The sequence below is a fragment of the Ptychodera flava genome, chromosome 3 (genome assembly GCF_041260155.1).
Source record: "Ptychodera flava strain L36383 chromosome 3, AS_Pfla_20210202, whole genome shotgun sequence".
Taxonomy (NCBI): domain Eukaryota; kingdom Metazoa; phylum Hemichordata; class Enteropneusta; family Ptychoderidae; genus Ptychodera; species Ptychodera flava.
Window position 1 is genome coordinate 2,494,484 of NC_091930.1, and position 26,232 is coordinate 2,520,715.

Below are 26,232 nucleotides of genomic sequence, written 5' to 3' on the forward strand. Positions count from 1 at the left end.
ATAGAAAATGATTGACTTTGGTTAGGAGATGTTTTACTGGAGATTTCAAATCCACTAGGGATAACGGAATGATCCGTATTAAACACCTGACTAAAAAGTCAACATCTGTGACATCATTTTAGAGAATATTTTGATTCTCGGAAGATTCTTTGACAAGACGAGTGTAACAACACTTGACGGATACAAATCAGGAATTTCCTATTCCAATGGTTCTGGATCCTGATCTAAACTAAGTTTATTGGTCAAAAGTAGATTTGTAATGATCTTGTCCTAACAAGGTCGTTCCATAGAGAAGGTAGCTAAAAAGATCTAATACCTAAAGTCACAGGTCAAGAAACAAAGTGGACAATATTCATAGGAACAGAAATGTAATCATTACAATCTGCCCCTTATTAAAATCTTAAGAACCTGAAAATGACTTTCAAAAAAACGGCAGGTCATCTGCCAACAGAAGAGACTAAGTAGCCCCGGTATCTCTTAAAATTGTGACAGGGGTAGCGGAAGACAATACTGTATCAAAACGCAATAATACAGATAAACTCACACTAATGAGTTGCCTGTATTATAGAATAAATAATACACGTGAATCCACATGGAATCTACGTAAATACAGGCTTGCTGAATACAACAATGTATTATTGACTGTATTCATCTGTATATGCACTCTTCAGCTAAAGTACAGGCATTAATCCATGCTAATTCAGTGAGTATTATTGCGTTTTCATGCAGTGAAAATCACTAGAGACTGATATTACACCATGTGAATAAATGGTTAGAAAATACCAATAATACTATCTCGAGAAGAATTGATCTTGACTTCAATGATTGGGGATAAGAAGGGGTGTAACCTCAGAAATGTGTTACACACATTATTAGACTCTAATTGAGATGTTGAAGAAATAAAGACGATTGGCTAAGTACCAATTTCACCACTGTGACCTGCACGTGTACTTTTAAATTTCAGACAATTGACGTTTAATTGCTATCTTTCTTACAATAATGGCAAGAAATAATACAAAGTTTGCCAAAGGATTGAGAATTGGATCTGATGACGTAGGAGTGCTACTTAAATGCTGTGCACCGTTGTCATTTGACATTCAATTCTCCTTTGAGCAAATTCTCAGGTGAAAAAGGGGGAGTTAAATTTCATCGTACACTTTCAGCATGAAAACTACAGGATGGTTTGCTGAGAAATTAGGTTTTATGAGTCAATGAAATATAATATATATATATATATATATATATATATATATATTATATATATATATAAATATATATATATATATATATATAATATATATATATATATAGATATATATATATATAGATATATAGATATAGATATAAAACTATTATTAAGATTATCTTTATAATAGTTGTACAGGGTGTCTGTCCGAAAATTGCTCGTTGCATGAACTTAGAATTGCATAATATATAACTTATGTTATTATTGAAATATTATAATATTATATTTATGACTTTATATCTTGCAGTGAATCAAATGATGAGTGAGTTGACATTTTGTATTGTAATTGGCATTATTTATTTGACTCCCACCATTAATTTTAAAATATCAAAGATATGTCTGCTTCTTGCTCTGAAACATAGCTTTGCTGTCCTCTATTGTATTCTCTAAAAAGCTGACAAACACATATGCATGCAAATATAAAGATATATATATATATATACTATATATATATATATATATATATATATATATATATATATATATATATATATATATATATAATATATATATTATATATATACAAAATGCTTACACCCTGTTACATTTGCGTAAGTTTTAACAAAACACATCTGATTGTCACTTTGCAGTGTCTATTCTAAAGTCGAGAGACCTCGCATAACGCTGCGAATCTTTGACACATTGTTTCAAAAGTGCCAACTTTTTCACACAGTCGCCAAAGGTTAATCTCCATCGGAACAATTGCATGAAATTATTATCAAATTGCATGTATTACTATGTTGCTCAACTTGAAGTTTGCTCTCAGTTTCATAAGGAGGCTTGGATGTCTAATTTTGTTCTACTGTCTTCAGGATAGTGTTCGCATTGTGTTCTCTACTTTGAAAGATAGCTATATGTTGTTGTTATCTCGCCGTTTTCTGATAGTGTTTTCAATGTCAGCATGTCGTCATGCTAACCAGTTCTTTACACAAGAGAGCGAGACATAAAACACACACAACCATACAGTAGAAGCAAACAACCATATTTGAACAATGCATGGAGCTGCTTTCCGTTATAGCTTTCCCTTTATTAAATTTTATTATAAAATGCTGATACCCCATTATAAAATGTGTAGACCATTAAAATACTAATACCTTATTTCATTTTGCGTACATTGTTACAAAATGCGTCATATTAAAAAAAAGCCGCAGTATATCGTAGTTTGTTAGCAGTTGAACTCAGAGTAATGTGCAATCAGGTTTTGAAATTAACATTATTTCATTGGTATTATATTTCTGTTTTGCAGTGAATCCAATGATGGGTGAGTAAACACTTAAATTTCTACATGGCATTAATTATTAAACTGCTAAGTGAATTTTAAATGTTTTAAAACGGTTTTGCTGGCTCTGGTTCTGAACCGTTGTTGTTTATCTATTGTGTTTTGCTAGAAAATTGGCAAAACGCAGGTAAATAGATGCAAGACAAAAGATTGATGTATAGAAAGACACACCGATAGAAAGATAGATAGACAGACAGACAGATAGACAGACAGAAGATAACACAATTTGTTTCATTTAAAAGTTGTATATATCCTGTATTTTTGTCAGCAACTGTCTCAGTGAATAGATATGATAGCTAAGTCGAAATATCCTCTTCGTTTCAGGTATGCTGCAGATGTTTGCGATTAGAGGTAAGAATTGCGCTATTGTTGAATGTTCCATTTTTTACGAAAAATAGCAACAAGGGTTTTTTGTCTGTTCACCATAAGTAAATTATTGTGCTTTTATTTTATGACAGATCAGCATCTCACAAATTAATCTTTTTCCTCAAAGGCTTCAAATGAAACTTAAACTTGCAGCTATATCATATGAAATGTCATATTGTTCTTTTTAGCAAATCCCATAGCATCAGGAGAGCAACGAGAAATAGATTTTTCAAGGCGAGCCTGTAAAGGCTAAACATTAAACTGCGTGTTTCTACTGATACCGATAGTATATTGGATAACACCCTAATGCCCAAAGCTTCACGTCTCTCTTCAACATAGTAATTAAACCGGACCGTATAATTAAAATGAGCTCGCATAATAACTATTTATAAACAAAGTTTGATCCTTTTTTCCTCTTGAATGCTAGAAAAAAATCAGAAACAGAAGTAGAAAACATTACTATATGGTTGATTATGCAGTTTTTGAGAACACATCGCTTATTTTTGAGTTGTAATATTCCGTTTGTACCTAAATTATTATCGACTCATTATGCGTTATGTCATCATTGTTTGCTTCAGAGTTTGATATAGGATTTACAATTGACTAATTGACTAATTTCAGAACATTTGTTTTGTGGTTTCCCTACACTTTCTGCACTTAATCCCTAAACAGTAATTTAATGCCAAGTATTTAGCATATCAACGCAACCTATAAACTCCATTGTCACAGTTTAAAATTGTATTCAATTTCGGGATAGAATTCATTTGCAAACAATAAACAATGACCAATACACACAAAATCTGTATTGAAAAAAAGAATACTCAAAATTTCAGCATGACCAACGAATTACGGTCAAACACGATACGTGATATACAGAAACAGGATACTGAAAAACTTGCCACAAGTTAAAGCTTATGTCCCCTTAAGTTTTTATGAATTGTCAAAAGCAATATTCCCTGGTTAATGTGATTGTATTAGTTTGGCGCGTGAGTCGGCTCGTCGTAATGAAATAATGCACGATGTTACGCCACTCCGCATTTACTTACTTCGCCAGCCGCGTTACCTGCTTTTCAGTATAGTCTGCTAATGTGAGCATTCACAATATAGGTCAGTGCGCGTAAAATTTGCCATGCATTGCGTTTGATTCTCGTGTATTTGCAAACCATCGTTGGATAAACACTGCATAAAAACCCTATAATACTTACTGTATTAACATGGATTATTGCCTGTATTTTAGCTGAAGAGTGCATATACAGATGAATACAGTCAAGAATCCATTTTTTGTATTCAGCAAGTCTGTATTCATGTGGATTCATGTGAATTCACGTGTATTACACTATAATACAGGCAACTCATTAATGTGAATTTATCTGAATTATTGGGTTTTCATGCAGTGAAAAAGGCAATATTTTTACGGAAATTGGGGTCTACAATTACAGCTTGATCTCGGAGCTTAAAGGTGAACTTTCTAAAAAAATGTCGTTTACTTGCCCTCTCTTCTTATGCAATGACTGATTCTGCGCCTAATTGACCGTAGACGTGGTTTGCAGTCCACTACAGGTTAACCACTATGCTCGGAAAATGTAATTTAATTTCACGTTGTTCGTTATTTCGTTAGAAATTATCAGTTTTTTTTCCAAACGTCTAAAAGAAGGATAACAGACTTGAGAAAGTGACTTAATCATCTGAAAGATGTAGTTTACGAAAGGAGATATTAGAGGCATAGTCGAGCGTAAGTTTGACTGTGAGTTGCCTTGACTGTCAAAATGTTCGCACCAGCCCATGAAATTTGGTCATCAAGATGACATGTCAATCTTGTTCCACGGCCATGAAGCATTTGCCTGTTCAACACCCTAGCCGCGTGTTATTCAATCATAACAACACTGTCAACAAGTGAAAGAGTTTTTCTATAGGCTGAACGTTGTGAAATATGGGAGCCATATGTTATCGAGAAGTTATCATTATTGACCTTTGTGCTCAACGAGACCCTGTATCATAGACAATAAAAGACATACCGTGTGAAGATCTGTGTATATCCGTATGGTAATGTAACGAATTCAGAAGTTGGAAGTTTGATAACCCAGTCTATAGGACTTTTAGCCCAGGCTGGATTGCTTGACTTAACACACAGCAGCCAACGCAAACAGTACTTCTTGAGAACGAGACTTGTTATCATGCTAAATTCAGGCCCTAATAAAGATCTAACAACCCCACACATAACTACTCAATTTATATCGTCAAAACTTAAGAGCTCCTTCTAAAATGTCCAAGGGCAAGCTTAATTACTATCCATAGCCATATGACAAAATTGTTGCCACAGATTCGTAAAAGACGAAAAATATTCAAATCTAACTGTCTAAGTTAAACATTAACATTACATTCCAGGGTCCCCTTGCTTTCTTTTGTCTTGTGATTTGCGTAATTAAAGATTATGATAACTACATTATGCAGCTTGCAATAATCTAGCTTATCAAGAGATAGGCTTACAAGAAATAATGACAAAATGCTCTTCCATCAAAGGATTAAATTATTATCAAGTATGACTCTTACGTTTGAGCTGCATGTAGCCAACACAGTTTTGTTCAAAAGCTTTTTTCTAATCTAAGTTAATAAGGAAGCCCCTCATACTATATATTTTGAAAAAGCAGAGAATCTAAAGTTTACTGCGGTAGCGATACTTTACTCGATGGGTAACGGGGGTATATTTGGGGTAAAATCTTCAATTTTGGTTATTATGATAAAAATTTATTTAAGTCAGAAATTTGATATTTTTGAAATATAATATTTCATTTGAAACAAGAGTATATGTAGAAAAACGACTCTTATTTTCATAGTCTATCCTCCTTCTATATGGTGAGGGTTGAAAGACTATCATTCCAAAAAAAAGATGATTAGGAACATGATTAACCCAATTAAATGTCTCTTATTTGGAAAGCAATAACTGTATTGCTACACAAAATAGTCGCTTTTACACCGTATTTAAAAAACACACTGTTTAAATTTCAGACTCTTTGACCCAGCCAGAGCGGAAGTATAAATTAACACTTCCTTATCACTCAACTTACGATCGCTTTGAAAGCTTAATGGTTACCCTAACAAATTAATTAAAATTGATGTGAATATTTACATAAAAATTGATTTTGAGCAAAGAGCGCCATATTTGGTGCAGTGCCGTGGTTTTAAGATAATCATTAGTACCACAGTAATATCTTTACATCTGGTATAATCAAATATTGTATTATATTTGTATGAACATTCACTGGTATCACACAAATACCAAACTCCATGACAGGTATATTACTTAATTATAGTATATTATTACAAGGCAAGTCATTTCGAGTACAGTCCGTGCATTATTGCACCCATTTCTCGTAGGCTGAGAAAAGCACCATTTTAATCCGTTGTTGTGTAATAATTACTTACCAACCGATGTACTGTCATGTACGTATGACATGAGTCGCACCTGCACTGTATTGGATTGTTTACATCACATAATGATTGTCTCAGATTAGTAGTTGTAGTCTTATATAACTGAAATTGTTGTTCGTGGATAACTTTGGTCTTTGGTAATAAAATGCAAAACACTTGGTGTTCAAAGATCTGCGTCACATACATTCTTGATCTGCATAGATATACACTATGCATATCAATGCATTGGAATGTTCCATATACATAGATATACCTTGTGTATGCAATTAATATTGTGTTCCATGTACTTCAATACACGTATGCACACATATCCATTTGTAACCACCCTAGTCTAATGAAGTACATGAATATTAATAATTGAGAGTACATAAATACACAAAATGACCTATTTTTGTTATTGAAAAAAATCATTTATAGTTCCCTCATGGACTCCCATGTATAGTAGACGAAAATTTTCAGTGAAATTCCAAAATGGGATTTCTTGTACACATAATATGTACCTTTAGCCCTCATATTCTAATCAAGTATAATTATGTTAATACAGTATTCAACGCCTTTATATGCAAAAAGAAGAGCAAGTTTTTCATCGGATAAAAAATATTCACAATTTATCATAGACTCCCATGTATAGTGGATGAACAATGTTGTGTAATTTTAAAGTCAATTTTTTGTTCTCGTGCCAGTAATAGCAACCCTATTCCTTTTAAGTACATTTATATCAATTATCAAATTTCTATAAAGGAATAGATATAGTTTTGTACTGAAAAAAGTATTACCTAGTTTTCTCATATACTACCATGTGTAGTGAATCAAAATTATCAATTATCAATTAAATGGAAATATCAAAATTTTGTACACACATGCTGTGCACAAATATTGCGATCCAACTGTAATTTCTGTCCAATCCCTTTGAGGGGTAATTTCAAAATTATAGCAAGTTAGAAGGGAAAATTTGAACATAAAACTTTATGAGTTTGTCAGGAGGGTAATTTGAAAATCGTGCCCCCCCCTCCAGAAGTGTTTGTGTGTGCAAGTTTACTCAAGCAATGCGGGAGGGTTGTCATGAAATTTTTGTCATCTTAAAAGGGGGTCATCAAATTTTTGGATCAGTGGGTAGGGGAAGTTCACTTATTTTGACTGATGCGCCAGAAGAATTTGCCGGCCCACCATCAGCCATAATAAACGAACGCTCTCTAAAGTACAAAGTTTCTTTCGTCCGTCGTAGACAGGGAATGGGTGTATACTTTTGTGGAAATATCCTTCAATCTTCTCTTTTCAATAGTCGTCATTATAACGGAAATAACATACGCTTGGGCGTACATATGCTGATCATGACTCTTTGTCACTTTGGTCTTCCCATATTTTAATCGAACCCTGTTCTTCTTGTCCAGGACATGGAGATAATTACAATGGTACATGTTATTCTTATAGCAACGTCAGTCAATAATGGGGTAGAAGTCACTTTTCAGAAATACAAGCACCCCTGTTCACAATGATGTATCGGCAGGTATCTCTCCGAAAATGTCATAGCTCCATTTTATGTGCATACACCTATTAAAAGAGTTCCCCAGATGTCAGGTTTACGTTCTCGATGCTGATATAAAAATTTAGTCAGTCTGATCTTGCTTTTTTATAGTCGTATCTATTGTCTAAATTGTATTATTCGAAAATGATGCACGTGCAAGTACAAGAAACTTTTACAACTGTTGTCGTATCCTATCAGTTTTTTTTTTTTTTTTGCGAGGTCCTTGTTTATGATGTATGTTCCATCTTCATTCTCGTGAGTAGCCCTGCGTCCAAACATGCACCCCGTTAATAGTTATGCATAGTTTACTTTACCACTCTAATGGAAGATGCGCTTGGCACCTTTTGGTCGTTTTAGCAAACAACTGGCTGTTCCAACTTTACGGTTTCCACCCGACAATGCCACTGTCGTCGACCACTGTCAACTTAGGTAATTACATATCTACGACATCACGTGGCTGTGGGGTGACATGAATCTTTGTGCAGGAATTGGAATGTATATGTTTATTTTTGAGTATGTTCTGGTGTCAAGAATTTGTTTGCTGTTATATCTCTCGCCCTCGAAAATGACTTGATGAAATATGTTACTCTTGTGTCGAAGTTTCATATGAAAATTCGAGTTTTACGTGTAGTTTATTGTTTGGAAATGAATTCGACTAGTTTATGTTGAGTTCCGTAAAACATTATGAAAATGACGTTTCTGAGTCTGTACCTGAGAGCTATTCGTGTCTCGTTCTGCTGGATGATTTCCTTTTCTAGATCGTAGAATATAATGATGGCTATTTCTTGGGATGATTAGGAGCCTATCCAGGGATTTGTTGATTATGAGTGTTAGCATAGATAACATATGATCTATGGGTGTTTTTTTAATTTTGTAAACTTTGTTTTGGTTTCATTGCTTCATCGTGCATAGTGTTTGTGTACATAGGAAAATTGACGTCAAGTGTGACGGTAATTATAGTGTTCGGAATTCGGACAGTTTCTGTTTTCCGTTAGCCTACACCCTAATCATCGCTTTCGGCCTTCGTCTGGACGAAGGCCGAAAGCGACGATAGGGTATTTCCGTATAGAGTCCATTGAATCTCTTATGTTTTTTTTTTATTTGGCGACGATCGGTTTAATGTAGTAGTCTATGAATTCAGAGATGTTGTGTTTACGACTTGAAAAACCGCTAATGATTGGTTTACCTACATATTAGATACAACTGTGGTTTCGTGCAGTTGTAGTTTAATTTTATTTGTAGGATCAAGGTACATGTATTTGTATGTATCAATGTATCCTTTATCGTACAATTCTGAAGCCAGATTGTGTACTTCCATTTTGAAAGTGTCAGAGTTGTTCTCTGTAATAGTTGCCTGTATAGTCAGGTGGCTTAGCAACACAAATATAGCAAGATCGTTAAATGGATGAAAAAAAGTGCCAAATTTGCTACAGAGGTTCACATATATGTGTAGATCAAAATAGCTATGCTCTAAAAATATGGGGCACCGGAAATGGCCGCCATTATATTGCTTAAAAATGGTTTAAAATATGGTTTATTCAGCCAGTTTTCAATATTCTTTTGAGTACACTGACACAAACGTCATAAATTATAAATAAAACGTTAATTGACGCAAATCAATTATTATGATGACGTCATAAAGCCGAAATGGCCGACCAAATTCAAAATGTCTGCCATAACATTATCTACAATTTTTAAACACTTTTAATTAAGCCTGTTTTCAGCATTTATCGCCTGAACTTAAATGAACACCCCAAATTACAGACAAAGCATATAATTGATGCAAATTAATTATTGAGATGACGTCATAAAACTAAAATGGCAACCAAAAGTTACAAAATGACCGATTATGAAGTCATTCTGCTTAGTACAATACCCATTTACGCGACAAAATGATAGTTTGAAGGTAATGTGCAATTTGTATGAATAGAAATGTACCAAGCTTAGCCAATATGTTCTACACCAGTAACAAATTCTTATGACATTATTGATTATTATACCACTCCAGGTCATGTGACCTATTGTTCTTGCCATCCATTTATCCCTGAAATCACGACTACCAGCTATTGTTCTTATGCAAATTAGTAATCAGTGCACACTTTATTCATATGTAAATAAGTAATCACCACACTTTAATGAAAGAAAATCATTATCATATCAATAAAAGTGTAGTGATTACTTATTTACATATGAAAAAAATATGAACGATTACTAATTTGCGTGAGAAAAATAGGTCCAGTCGAGATACCTAAAGCATTCACACACATTCAATAACACAATGAAGACAATTTTTCAACTGATATGTTATAACATCACATTTATAATTCAATTTTAACTTTCTTTGAACCATGCTCAATATAAACAACACGATTTGTTTAAGAAGATCTGTCTATTTTTTTAGATTCGACGTCTTCTTGGGTTGGAACAATCCTGTCTGTTTGTTATGTTGTTTCGTAGCAACTTAAGAAACTGGCTTACTTACAGCTTCCTCTGATTTAACACTAGATGAAAATGGTAGAGGTATTCGACACATGCGTTTGTAGTGAGATCGACAAACATTTGAGGCGCGTAAACCTTCCTCTGATCTTTGACCTGTCTGTTCTTGATAGCTGCTCTATATCGAATCCCTGATGGTACAAAGATGTTGCCACATACACCTGCAATTATCAAACACAAAACATATGTCACAAATAGCATGGAAATAAGTACAGCCTTTTTATTTAATACGTTTGTGGAATAGAGGAAAGAAATTCTGTGATATTGCCGCACACACAACAACATATTTTCATCAGTGAATTATTTTTTTTAACTTCACAGAATTCGTTTTATGACTGTATAAATACATCAATAAAGGCATAAATTACCTGGCCAGAATGTCCCGTGTGATGGCCTTCTATCCAAGCCATCTCGCACATTTGCTTCACGTAAAGACGCCTACTTTCTGGGAGGAAAACTTGATTACCCCTTGGCAAGGGTTGTCGATAGTACGGTCCTGTCGGCGGTATCATCGCCACATTCTTTTTATAAGTTGAACTACACATCGTGGATTGATGCACTCCGTAGTAGCGGCTGCTCTTATAGGGCAGTTTGCCCGTGTAAAATCCACTTTGGTTGTTTTTACATGGCCGTCCATGAACCTCTAGGAAGTCTCTAGGGTCATCAGATCATACAAGTTGACAAGATCCATCTTGACCAGTCAAAAACACGAAAATGGCATTGAAAGCCTGATGCATTCACGAGGCAATCACATGTATCTACAGAATGAATGCCTTCTCCGTAGCCAATAGCCAAAACGACAGAGAGTAAGGCCAGCCATTTTATTTTAACCACTCAGACTAAAACAGTTTCCTTCTACACAGGTGCATTATGCCACTCTGAAGCCCTTATTCAAATGCAGATTTGCAGTTGACCAGAGCCCTAGTCCTTCTTGTCTGGGATAGGTCATTCTCCCCAACTCGCATGCCAGGTGAATAATGACCTCTGTGAACCTTTCGACGTACAATGGGTCGCTACATTCCATTGTGGGTGTTCAAATGAAAAGTCGACGATTTATTGGCAGTAATTTTCAAATTTTAGAGAAGATTGGCTTGTTTTTCGTGGTATAAGTCGTTAATCGCACCTCGTAGGTGAGCTGTTACAGTTGTAATCACCACACTTATGGTCAGGACCTTCGGCCTCGTGATGTTTACAAGTTCCTGACCATAAGTGTGGTGATTACAACTGTAACAGCACACCTACTCGTGCGATTAACTATACTTAAACAATGGTTTGTGTTTGACAAATAGAATCGATATAAAAGGAAATGAAGGCAACTTTACACACTAGTTCTACCTTTGTTTGTGATACGGTACAGTGAGTAGATCAATGTAGTTTCGCGATAAGGGAAACATGGTAAGAAACCAGTGAATCGATAGTGCTTTGACCCTGGTAATGTGACCTAGGTCCCAGAAAAAAATGTTTTATATTGGTGATTCCTCCTAGCGGCGTTTGGGCTAAAGTGTCGCCCCTTATTTAGTTTGATGGTAGCCATTGTTCATCAAAGAGAGTTGCTAAGATCATTATGTTGTGGTCTGATTGTTGTGTGAATTGTTGCTCAGACCGTTCATTTGTACTCTCCTTGTGTTTGAATTTTGCTCGAAGGAGGATATCTGGTATGCTTTCCTTTCTTTTACACCTTATTATGGGTTTTGTTGAAAGCCTTGATCAGCGTTTAATCGCCCTTTTCCAGTATCTGATCACATTGTTTCATTAGGCTGTTTTGATGAGGTTGTGCCGACAAGTTTTTTTGTTACATCATTTCTCTTATTTTTGTTGATGAAATATGGCTGCCGTTTTGATATATTAAGTTCTTTTTGATACAGGGTATGTCTTCTTTTTTATGAAGTGCATATTGTTGTTGCATGTGCGAACATATCTTAGTAATTCACCTTCAATGAAGCATTTGAAGGTAATATCAGATGGTTTTGTGTGGGGTTTACAGTCGAGCCATCTCTCTTGCATCTCTAGCATTTGAAGGTCAAGGTATGAGATTTTGTTGATAGAATGATCAAACGTAGGGTACAGGGTGTTGTATTCGCGACAAATGTTCTGAATGGTAGAAGTTGGTGTTAGATGCCTGTGTAAATCATGAAAATTCCAACTTTTAAATTTCCATACGAATCTTTGACCGGATTTAATATAACTTTCTCCGTATATCCATATATTTGTTTGTATTTTCTCAGTTGATAAAAATATGTTGCGTTTCAGAATAATCAACAGAAGGCGTTCATGTACGTTGTTGGTGTTTTTTCCGTATTGTAGTAGTTGGCTGGTACTGTTTCAGAGTCCAACGCCATGATCACTGCATGTATGGCTTCATTTTTGGCATGTCTTTGTACATTGATACGACTCTAACATCTAAGTAGTTAAAGACGTTTTGTGTCCCTGACATATGTAAATCTTCTTTGAACGATTGGGTTTATGACAAAGTCAAGAAATTCCGAGATTTGGTTATTTGGCTTCGAGCAGCCATTTCTATTGAGACGTTGGATGATGCTTGTTCATTCCGCATGGTGTTACTATTCGTTTTTTCAAGTGAAGTTTGTTTCGTTAACTCGCCTTGGCCTCCTGAGAAATACCTTGGGATCTTCAAAGTATTGACTACACGAGACGTTTAGAGTTCTTCAGCACTACAAGATACGCTTCTCCCATAGTCTAAATGTCTCGGGTCCGCTGTGTTCCTCTCCATCAAGGAACTATATTTCGTTGTAACTATCTCTTCGAGCAACTTCCTTCGTTGTATTGTTTATGGAACATCAAACGTTATCTTTAAGGCGTGGCTTTGGTCTTACGATAGACATGAATTAAAGATAAAATGGTACATCCAATCATAAACGTCAGTATTACAATTAATATTCAAACGTCACTGTAACAAATGTTCTTATTTTCGTCATGATTTCCGTAAACACCCTTGTAAAACGTAATTAGCGTTATTGTGCGTTTGTGTAAAAATATGGTTTGTATGCATATCGACTTATTATAGCGATCTTGTTGTTTTAATTAACTAATTCACCGGTATAGATCAATGACCGCTAGGTTCATCAACCTTTGTGTGCGATAAACCATCTCCGTAACAAAGGGTTTGTGTATTTTTGGCAGGAGATACCATTGTGGTGTACAAATTATTGTACGTATGGGAATGGGGAAACTGTAAATCACCTCGTCCATGATCTTCTTGTCGCAGATGAATGATTTCATATTCAATTTCCACCGTATAGTAAATGTCTCCAAGTGTTGCCTTAATGTACAGTGATAGTGTACATTTCGCAGCTGTCTATAACTTTCTTTAATGTCATTTGTCGTATTCACAATTGCTATGCCTTTTCCTTTATTGATGGGTTTTATTGTATTTGTTTGTTTTTAGACAGATTGCGTCTTTTCTGCTAGAGTTATGTTCTTTCTGATTTGGGTTGCGAATGGAATTTCCCTATCAATTTAAGTTGCTTCGAGACAGTTTTACAATTTTATGTTTTCCACGGTTAGTAGTGTCGAACATGGACTTATCTTAGAACAGATGTCTAATTGATTGATTGTTTGTTTCTTATGATACTGCACAATCTTATGATGAGAATAAATTTGTTGATTTCTCATACGACAATTTTTCTGTATGGGCAATTTGGAGTTGGAACCAATTTCAAGCCTTCGCTTAATGCTCTGATTTCAACATTTGTTAAGGTTTCAAGATTTTTGATGAATCTGAGAATCTTTCTGAGTTCTTGTTTTTGTTTAATCTTCCATTTCTGTTAACGTTTTTCCTGGCGTATTTTATGTGTTTGGTTTCCAAACAGCAAAACGAGACCAAAAACGAGAAGCTAAGACGCTTTGCATAAATCCACGAAAGCTGCAAAAAGCAAGGTAATCTAGCTTCATTAAGCAAAAAAGTCTTCTCTTGTTTATAAAACCCTGACCAACATTCTTTTTTAGGCCAGCACATCCTCCAATAAGAGAACTACTGTAGCACAAAATCATGTGTCTGTCACCACACATCGAGATATAAAAAGCCAGAAAATTCAACAAACTAAAAGGCTTCTCAAACAAAGGAAGCAAAAGAGCCAAAATTACAAACATAAAGCCTTTTTTCGGGGACCAAGGTCACATGACCGGTGTCAAGGCATGATTTATTCACGGTTTCTCGCCCTTTTTCCGTTATCATGAAATCACATTATTTTTGATCTACTCACTATATCGTAACACTTTCAAAGGTAGAACCGATGCTTAAAGTAGCCTTAAGGTCCTTTATATTGAATCAGTTTCAGACAAAAGCCATCGTTAAATATTCAATAATTTCATAATAGTTTTAACTTGTGTTGAGCTAATTGTATACGGTTTGGTACATCTATCATTCATTTGAGCTTATGGATCATCAAGACAAATTGTACATTACCTTTAAACTATCATTTTGGCACGTAATTGGGCTATTGTACTAAACATAGTGAACTTCATAATAGGACATTTTGTAATTTTCCGTTGCGTTTTCGGTTTTATGACGTCATCACAATAATTAATTTGCATCACTTATATGCTTTGTCTGTAATTTGGGGTGTTAATTTCAGTTCAGGCACTGAAATGTTGGAAACAGGCTTAATTAACAGGATTTGAATATTATCAGACGGTATTATTGGATATATTTGAATTTGGTCAGCCATTTTTGATTTATAACGTCATCATAATGTTTGATCTGCGTCAATTTTATGTTGTATCTGTAATTGCGATGTTTGCTTCACTTATTCAAAACTATATTGAAAACTGCCTGAATTAGTCGTATTTTAACATTTAAGCAAATATAATGGCGGCCATTTGAATTTATGACGTCATCGAGCCTTTCTTGTGGCCCAGGGTTTTTGAAGTAGTAGCTAATTTTGATTTTCACATATCTGTGGCAAATTTGGCACTTAAGTCATACGTGTAACGATATTTTTGTTAAGCCACCTGACTAGTAGTATTGTTCGTTGCTCAGCTGTCTTTTGCACTCTATTATGTAATCTTTTGTGTCGATGATGGCAATGCCGTACCCTTGTGGAATGGTTTGGTCGTAATTGTTTATTTTGGCACGGTTAGAGTATACGTGTTTTTGGATAGTACTGGGAGCGCAACTTCTTTAGACTTGCTCCGATTCTGTGGGCATATTAATTTATCAATTTGAAAAAAGTATAAATTGAAGGACTAAACTTCAGCAGACAGTCGCATTGGTTGGTAGGCTGTTTTGTATATCGTGGGGTGAACGCCTTGGCCAAGCCAGTAACTCAGCTGCCGAAAAAAAAAACAGTCGACTGGGGACCAGTCTACTACTGTGTCAGCACGTGATATGTTTCGTTTGCCGTTGTTGACGGGAAGAATAACAATTGCTAGTTTTATTGCTTCTAGATAGTTTCGAGTTTGGTTACGTAAGTTATTGGTTTCTAGTTTGATTTCAACTTGAACGTGTGTTGTCTGGACCGCTTGTTTTTCATAATTTAGGGAAGTCTAATTTTCCGTATGAAGCCGCCGTTGATATCCTTCAGGGAGTCGTTTCTGTTTGGACGTTGTGGTGTTGGAATGAATTTCAAGCTTTTGTTCAGAGCTCATATTTCTATGTGTAATAAGAGGTTCTTAACGAAAATTAAGGTTTTGTAAGCTTTATTTTTCGTGTCATTTTTCTTATGAGTGCGGCTTTTTCTGCTTGTTTGATTTTTCTGTTTTGTCTTTTAGTTTGATTCTTTTAAAGTTTTTTTGACCTTCCTTTCTCTATAATTTATTTTGCTACTGTTAAATCACTAAAAACAGCACAAGGGGCCATACAAAATTATAGGAAGAGTCACTTAGACCAACCAGGTACAATGTTCCCGAAAGGTGTCAAGTACATCCGAATAACCCAACGTTTGAGGAAAAACATCGACAACAATAGAAGTAATTGACGGGCCATTATCCCGAATTGGTCAATTTTTGCGTTGGCGCTGGCCTGGGAATGCTCTAGCTAGTTCCATCCACCTGAGTAATTTCTCTATACTTACTACCTTCACCTTCTACTCGATTTGAGTACACTGCGCAATAGGATATACTACCAAAAAAGCAAGTGAGTACTGCAAAATCACAGCACTTTGCTTTGTTACGCCTCATACAATTAGTTCTATCCGGGACTTCTGCAGTGGCATCTTGGGCGCCACTTCACAATGTCTTGCATGTTTTCTGACTGATTGTAAACTAGTGACATTTCCATTCCATCTTTTTCCTGCATGAAGAGGTATCTGTAGCATTCAATTAATATGTTCTTATCACTGAGATGAAAAGTACGTTTCCCTCAAATTTCAAGAGCATCCTACTCACAGTATTCTGGCCACTTTTAGCACTATCCTGTTTTCAATCGTTGCCCGTTACCTCCAAGTCGCAGACCAGGTCAACGGTTTCTGGCACAAGGACTCCACTTCTCATTTAAGTCATCAGATGCAAAGTTTTTGCGCCAGTCGTGCCTGACTTGGATCATTAGTAATACTATGATGAGAGCTCTCTGCCTTCGTCACTTCAGGGATCATGCTGTTGTACAGCAATGTCAAATATTTATAGCGCGTCCTATTTCCTTCCCTCGTATAGCACAAATAAATATGTGCTAAAATGGAAGAAAAATAATTGAAACATCGGGAAAAGAAGACGAAAAAGAATACTTGCAAGAACACTCAACAGCCAACACTTCATTTATCGAAGGAGCCTCGCCTCTCTTGCAACAAGTACACTGATTGACAGGACAATGAGATCATCTTACTCAACAGTAAATTGACTATTATATTGAACAACAACACGTGAACCCTAAAGTTTGGTTCGATTTTACAACCAAGGCAAATCTGTAGTGCGGCTGATTTTTAGAGACTGGAAGCTGAAATAAAATAAAAGGAACAACAACATAGAGTTGACACTTTACAATTAAAGATTTGTGCATCTGAATTCACGAGCGCGGCAGACTTGCGAAATATAGCCTGAATACACAACAGATTAAACTCCGGCAAGATGCTGGTAGAAACAAAGATAAAATTAACCTAGCTGAGAGAAAAATTTAAGAATGGAATGAACTGAATCAGATATTCAGGGCCTTCGTCGGCGACTCCATATGACAAATGAAACTCTCGACGAGCAATATATTACAACCTGATCTCACGCCCAAACTACATACAGAGAAAATAAAGATCGACCAGTAGATCAATCAGAAACATAGACAGCAACAAAGGAAGAGCAAAATGTTTGTCTATAACGAGAATTTTTGTCACATACGGATATGGACACTGAAGCAGAAACCCATGGAAAGGTTCAACCAGCAAGGCCAGACTTTGGGGCGTACTTGTGATAGCCCCCGGATTAAGTGTGACCAGACAAGCCACAGTGGTAGTATGCCGGGTCAAATTACAAATAATACACTCTAATGTTTCTCTTTCTGGCCAGGAGTGCCAATACTTAAATGTTATCTAGTAGCCATGCTTTGATGACGTAGAATCCACAAATTGCTTCATCTGCCAATGCATCACATTTAATTATGTATTCTCTGACTGTGATAAAATTTGTTTGCTTCGGACTTGCTTTACCATTTATAATTACTCTCCCCTTAAAACCGACAAGATCATGAAAGTTGAAGTTCATGCAACAATCTTTCAAGGTAGATATTATCTGTGGAATTTACTCTTTAAAATTTCCTCCTATCAGTGTTACGACAGAAAAACGATGTGAAGTCAAAGGTTTCCTTAAAATAGATTATTAAAAATAAGAAGTTAGTCAAAGTACAGCACTTGTTTAGCTTAAAGAGCACAAAACTTATCGATTACAGTCTCAAGGAAGGTGAGTCCTCAAAGATACTGATGAGTGAGAAAGTGAGTCCTTGTCTGGCCTAAGGCGTGACGTAGTCTGAACCGTGCAGAGTTCATTTGGCAAAACCCGGTATGAAAGCCTTAAAGTCGACACTGAAGTGAAATTCCCCAAATTTTAATCCCCCTTTTTTATAAGAAAAGCAGCTCTCTAGAGACCACTGTAACAACCTTGACTTTCCATAAATATAATAATCATGGCTCTAAAAATATCTAGTTCTTCAATTTTGTATACTAATTATTGGGAGAATGACCAAGATAACATCAGAGATTGCGATGGCAACCAATATATTTTATACAAATCCCTGCATCTGCTACAGCTGTTTTCCATTTTATAAAATTGTTTTCTTGATTACATTGTACAAAGTGTTATACCATGTACGGTATAGAAGCCGAATATGCCATAGACATATGCTTTGATTAAAAGTAACTGTAGCTTCTCCGCCAGTTATGCTTTTCGATTATCATGTCGACTGACCTGTGTATATAGCATTATCTTGTATTTAGTACTTTAAATGAAAGATATACGATGGGAAATGCAAGATAAAGAAAACTGATATATGGCAATATTCGAGAGGGATCCTTCAACGCATTTATTTATATAAAAAAAAATCAAGTGTCATGTTAAATATTGAAAGTCAACAACTACTGCTCTCGAGATTTCATGAAGATGCCCTCAAGGCCAAAACACGACGGTTTTATAAGATCAAGACAGAGTTACTCGCATATCTCCAAAAGCATGAGGATTAGGTTGAGGCTGACGGCCCTGAATGTCATGAGTTAGATTGATCGTGAGGGTCAAAGACCTCAATGACCCAAAAATAAAAATGAGCCCTTACAACTTTTCAAACACATGATTGGAAAAGAACAGTAGTGTTTCATCCAGGGTAGCATCAACCGGGGAATTTTCCAATTACCAGAACACTTAGGGGATTTCACGAATCATGTGTTCTACTTGTGTCTCTAAGATGTGACCATTACATGGGGGCTGGGCAACATAGACAAATTACCAATGGGTGAGGTGACAGCAACATGTCAACAGAGGGGGAATCCAAATCCTTCTATCTAGATGAAACACAGATGTTGCGGGTGTCTGGCTGCATTTTTACAGATCACACGGTCGACTAGATAGGTAAAATCTGTATTTCCGCTAAATAAATGTAAGTTCAATGTTTTTGCAAGAAAGTTCAGGTCCCTATCTCGTCTTTGCGGACATTGAGTGCGTAATTGACGTGCACCACGACAAACATAGACCACAATACAAAGAATGCATAGTCATAAGGCTGCCAATAGTGTGTTAGCATGGCATTGACTGAAACAAACCAGTGCAAAAGAAGACATAGATAGGTACAAAATGTGCGAAAGAATAGATACTATTCCTGAAAGGCCTCGCCGATATTGTTGAAAATAGTTTGCAATTGATTTATTATTGGGAAACATATAACACGTAGATGTTTTTATATTTGTAATCGGTTTCATGAGTATAGGCAGACATTTCTGTTTACAGGAGAGGTCCGGTATGTCAGTAAGCATTTCATTTTAACCGAAGCAGTCCATTTTATGGACTGTCGGCAATTGATGTACGATAGCCTAACAAAATTGGCAAAAAGGGTGCTCAAAAGATGGATGATAATGGAGCCCTGCATAACCAGAGTGGGGTGAAACGGAAATAATTTATATATGACTCTTGTGGGTTCGGTGCGAATTTCAGGGTTCCTTCGATGAAAACGAAAGTGATGAGCAAGTTCAGGGACGAGACGAATGGTCTTCCAATTCTTGATTACATCTATATCCGTTGAAATGTATAAAATCAATAGAGATAGTACAAAAGAAATAAAGAGTGAAAACATAACAACTACTTCTGTGATATGATATTTTTCCGAGGCGCCACCGAAAAAACTGTCGAGTATAACTTTTCCATTCAATCAAATGGTATTTACTTTTGCCCACTTCCCTTGCCTTTAATATATTTTTCACTCGGTAGACAGCACCTGTCGATGTGCTTCAATTACATTTTGCAATTCATATTTATAGAATACGCCCATTATTTCTTTCCTGTAAGTCTGTCAGCTTTTAAATTGGCCACACTGCGTTGACTATACTTGTGATTATGAGTGCCTTTTCAGTGCAGTTCACCGGGTATCGTTTCCTTAAGATGTACCGTTACTTCGATATTTATACTCTTTTACCAATGCTGACGTTTGGCTTTCTTGCGGTGCTCGCAAGTATGTTTCCGTAAGTGGCTTGCAAAGCGAAGTGGAAATTTTAGGCATCACATCTTTTGCCTTCATGTAAATGTAGCAGTGTACAGAAAATTGATTCACCACCTGTAAATACCTATATGGTCTGTTAAATCGTTTGACCGTACTCGATTTTATGTGACTTTGCGTCTGAAACCAGTATATGTCCAAGTCCTCAAACCAATTCTTGTTTGTGAATTCGCGCCCTTCGCGTCTGTCTGCAATTATAGTGGTTGGCGGGGGGGGGGGGGACAGACTTCAAAATGACTGTCAGTGGCTGGAGCGCTTCCTCGCTCGTTTTTGTCCTGATTGGCACGGCTGATGCCCTTTTTCTTAGGACGCTAAGAAAAAGGGCACGCTGTATGTAGATATCAGATCCCATAGTTGTCGCTTTCGAAATTCTTCATGCCAGTCAGATTGGCTTGCTAGTTGGCATCTGTTTTCTGAATGAAGATTTGCGACTCGTGCTGCGAAAAATATATAGAACGATGGAGAGTGTTGTTAAGCTGCGTTTTTAAACAATCTTTGACTTTTCACGGCATTTTGAGTCCCACTTCGATCGACGATAAAGATTTGCTATGCGTTTAAAAAGTCTTTTGAGATATATTTCTCTGTGCTGTCATTCTGTGACCACCATGCGTTGTATTCGATACACGACAATAAAATAAATCTAACACGACCATGGCGGAGAAGATATTTTCCCTTCTTCCCGGTTGCCATACAAAATGGAGCATTTTTTAACAATACGCCGCGCTGGTTGACATAGTATTTAATGAACCAAATGCTTATGTTTATGTATATAATACATATATAGCATATGCATTAGGGGACGACTGCATTAACTTGCATGGTACCTGAAACCCGAGTCCTTGCCTGAGCAACTCGGGTGACAAACAGATGACTTTTAATCCCCAAGGTGTGAATGTTCCATTGTTATGTTTATCTAATCCAGCTGGTGCTATTGTAGTGTCACTGTAGGAAAGCAGGTCAGTGAAATTGATCCTCTTGGGAAGTAGGGTATTCCTAAGTTATTGAGCCTCCCGTAATGGTCAAAAAACAAGTAATTATGGACTTGTTTGGTTCTGATCTCAAGGATTTTTAATAATCCCACCACTTAATCTTTTGAAATAGTAGCACAATCACTCGTGTACATCGTTATGTAATTTCAATGCATGCAACGTGTACTCAGCTAAACCTTGTAACACTGGCTTCCTATGAGTGAGTAAATCAATAAACTTATTCATAGATTGATCATCATTATAATAGTTCTGAATATATATTCTCAATGGTCTTTAAAGAGCACACTGGTAGAAATTATATTACCTTGCCCTGTTCATCGCGTTTCGATTGGTCGAACTAAGCCACGTGACTGCCTACATATACACAGTAATGGTTTGTTTTCATGCCCCTGAATATGAATAATATCGTAAACACAGAAACTTTACAGCTCAAACGAAAATTGCGATTGTACAAAATTCATCATCAAGCACAAAATAAAATGAAGCATTTGTCGACCAAGTTTAGACGCTTTTTTACAAAAAAATTCTCCGGATTTGCAAAATTTTGGCAGCGCGCGCACTGTCGGGTTCTGGGCCCCGTTGTCGTTCGCCACGGGAAATTTTCGTAGATTTTGAGGTTTTTTCGGTGTTAACGTTCATAGATAATATATTGGAAATAACAGATACCGCGCTGACCATTAACGTTTATTTTTGGGCGCGGGCGAGAGGAAAGCCAAATTAACGGTCTCGGCAAGCCACGCCCATTATTTTGGCTTTCCTCTTGCCCTTGCCCATAAGAAAACGTTAATGGTCAGCGCGTCGTCCGTTATTTCTATAACAATAATTGTCTTCCACATCATTTAGTGTACAAAAGCGTACACAATCTATAGTCCCTATCAATCCTGTATTGTCTTCCTCTTTCAATTTTATTTTATGAGCAGAGCAATGAAAACGTCAAACACTTTTTTGGATTAGTATTTTATCCAGAAAAAAATATAAACTTGTTCCAGCTGTATTTTAAGTTGCGATACAAAACTAGATTATCTAAAGCAAGAAATTTTACTTTTCCGATTTCCAAAATAATATCGAGTATCTTTAACATTCATGTAGAACAACGACGTTTGGAGATTTGCTGGAGACACCAAAAAAGACAGGACGACATGCAAAATACTGTACTCTTTCAAAATAGTCGCAACTTTTGTAACCCAAAATCTCTCATGCATATGTTAATATAGGCAATATCACATTGTCATACACCTTAAAATAAACATTATATGGGAAATTCCCGTTTTCGTGGCCCTAAGAATACTCAAGAAGGCTTTTCTTGCCTGTGGGTCTAGAGTTTTTGTTGCCATTGACCACCGTTATCTACAAGAAAGTTCACAAAGATACAAAGAATACAAAGATACTTATAGTAAGAAAGAACTTGAACGTATTTTCCATTAAATACCCTTTATTTTTTCCTGTTTTTGTTATGTCCACCAGTTTTAAACACAATATATTGGTTTTTTCTTTCTAAATTTATACTTAACTTCCACTTCCTACAATGAGAACTTACACTGATTTAAAAATTGTTAAAAACCAATTACCGAATCAGAGGATAGAGAAATGTCAGTAGCAGAAAATGACATAGGATTTCTACTAAATCAGGGGTAGGCTGTATAAAAAGCAATCCTTTGTTTGTAAAGCTCATGATGTAGTTCATTTATAAAAATGAAAACTGTTATTGTAAACAGCTTTGCGTAAAGTAAATCGATCATACAACTTTTCTTGTTTCATTACAAAGAAGTTAGATCACCGTAAATGTTCCATTAACAGAGACACTTTGATAGACATGTATTCTTATTTACTAGCAGCAGCTCAGCAGTGCCTTACTGTATTTATCGCCGTCGAAGCATTTTTACCCTGAAAATCGTGACGACCAAACTACAGCTTGGTTTACTGCACGTACATCATAGAAACTAGAAGGACACAAGGTTCACCGCTATTGGGACATTCATTCTAAGTCATCGGCGCTCTCTGTACTTATTATGTGCATACATTATTCAGTTCGGAATCGTGGAATGTCAATAATAAATATGACAGGACGGAAAGCAAGTTTTGCTTTCTTTACATTTGTGTTTAATGTACCCCCAGTTCCATTAAGTCTCTTATACGTCAATAGGTAAGGCTCAGATCAAAGTCAATATTTATAATGGACTTTCATTTTGAATCTATCAATTGGAATTGCCGTAGTTTAAACGTCGTAAATTCAAGATTTACATTATTCTATTTTACAGACACTGTAGCAGATACGATACCATAGCAAACACAGCAAGTCATTTATTTTTCCAAATAACAATCACCTGTTTATGACGGGTCCGGTAGTCAAAGCTTGCTTGATTTAGCTCCACCCTACTTCCTGAGTTGCCACATGGACATGAGGCTTTGTCTCGCACCGACACCTCATGGAAACCGCATATAATATAATCTCGTATCGTTAAATGGCACCATTCGCTCTAATTTCGAAGTATTTGAGTATCTTTTTCCTATGTAAAACATAATGCTTTTTGCAGTTTGGTAGCCCTATCGACTGCATGATGTTGCATTTAAATGAGTTAGACGCTTAAACTGCGGTTATAATTCTGTGGAAATCCAATTAAAATTGTCTTGCCGATTGTGTAAACGACCTCTTAACAGTCAACGGTCTCCAGATTGACGTGTAATCCAGTCTGTGTTACTTTCTTCCTGTCTCACATTTACAAGTATAAGACCTTTATGGGACGGACCATGTAGTGGAGTGGGCACATTTAATTTAGCTTATCGAAAGTTAAACATTGCTTTTTCTATATTATTCATTTTCCATGTCATGAAAACATAAAAAAAGGGATTTATAAAAGAGTAATTCTTACGATAAAAATGCAAACATTATTATTTTTGTTTCCTCTGCAGATGAAAATACGAGACAGGATGCCAAGGAAAGAGAAGAAAAAAACTTCGAACGCTATATGTCAATAATGAGTATGGAGCTTGCCATTTATCCATCATATTGCAAATACTTCTTAACAGTATACTTCAACAACAACAACAACAACTACTACTACTACTACTACTACTACTACTACTACTACTACTACTACTATACTACTGCTACTACTTCTATTGTGTGGACGTAATTGTAGGTGTTGTGTTTCTTTTACCATTTGTGTGTTCCACTATCCTCTGCACTTAACTAGACCTCTTGTAAAACTGTTCACTTATTGTCTGTTGTAAAAGTTAGTATTTTTTATTTCGTGGGGAATTGAACAGGTTTAATCCAATTGTCAATCTTGTTGGAGGGAAGCTATCATAAAAAAGATGACCACCCACCGAATGTGATACAGTCAGCATCACTTTACGAGCTGGGAGAAAACATGGCTACGATGCGAGTCTACCGAAGATGTAACGGAGGAAACGATATTAGAGGCAATTGGAGAGATAAGTCGACCAAAAATAATCCAGCGACATCGAGGATTTATACCTCGCTGATCGCTAATTTCGATTCTCTTACTTGGATTTAAGCTGGGTATGTCAGAGACTTTTAAGGCGGCGGTTATTCCGTTTCATATTTGAAAAAGAATTTTCAAGATTTCGAAAAGTTGTGAACTCGTCAGGCATGCCAGTCCACTTATCATTCAACCTTGCTTTAGATTCTATAGTTTTTTTCAAACTGGGTTTCGCTATTAATCCATCTTCATTTTTTCGGTTAATTTAGTGGTTTTATAACATCTTGCTTTCAAGTCGTGTTCAAAGTAAAAATTATTGATACATACATACATACATAAATACATACAGACATGCATACTATATATATAATATATATATACAACGATCTTGTTATATCTATATATATAATATATATATACAACGATCTGTTAGAACAAAACATAACCAAATCCTACAAAAAAGCCCACCACGCCACTACCGAAGCCATCCATATAGAGAACAAGCGCATCGCATCGAAACTAGACATCGACGACAGGATAGACGTTACAGCCAACAAAGACGCATTTATTACGCTAAAAGACCACAAACCGAACTTTGCAAACAAACCGACCTGCAGATTGATCAACCCCACCAAATCCGAAATAGGCAAAATCAGCAAAGAGATCCTCGACCGAATAAACATGAAAATCACTGCAGCAACCAAAATAAACCAATGGAAAAACACCTCAGCTGTAGTTGAATGGTTCAAGCTTATCAAAAACAAGGCAAAATACAACTTTATCTGCTTCGACATCGAGGAATTCTACCCATCCATCAGCAAAGACCTCCTCAACAAAGCACTTGACTTCGCCTCTACCTACGACAAGATCACCACCGATGAACGAAACATCATCATCCACGCCAAAAACGCCCTCCTGATACATAAACAACAATCATGGCAGAAGAAAAACACTAAAGCATTTGACGTAACTATGGGCAGTTTGACGGTGCAGAAACATGCGAATTGGTAGGCAGCTTCCTTCTTTCCCAGCTACAGACTAAATTCGGCAACAACATAGGACTTTACAGAGACGACGGACTAGCCATTTCAGACGCCAACCCGAGAAAAACAGAAAACATCAAAAAAGAAATCTGCCGCATCTTCAAAAACAACGGGCTGAAAATCACAATCGAAGCTAACAAACAAGTTATCAACTTCCTCGATGTCACATTCAACTTAGCCGCAAATACATATCAACCCTACACGAAGCCTAATACCACACTCCAGTACGTTCACCGTGAAAGCAACCACCCTATTAGCACTATAAGGAATATACCAGCCGG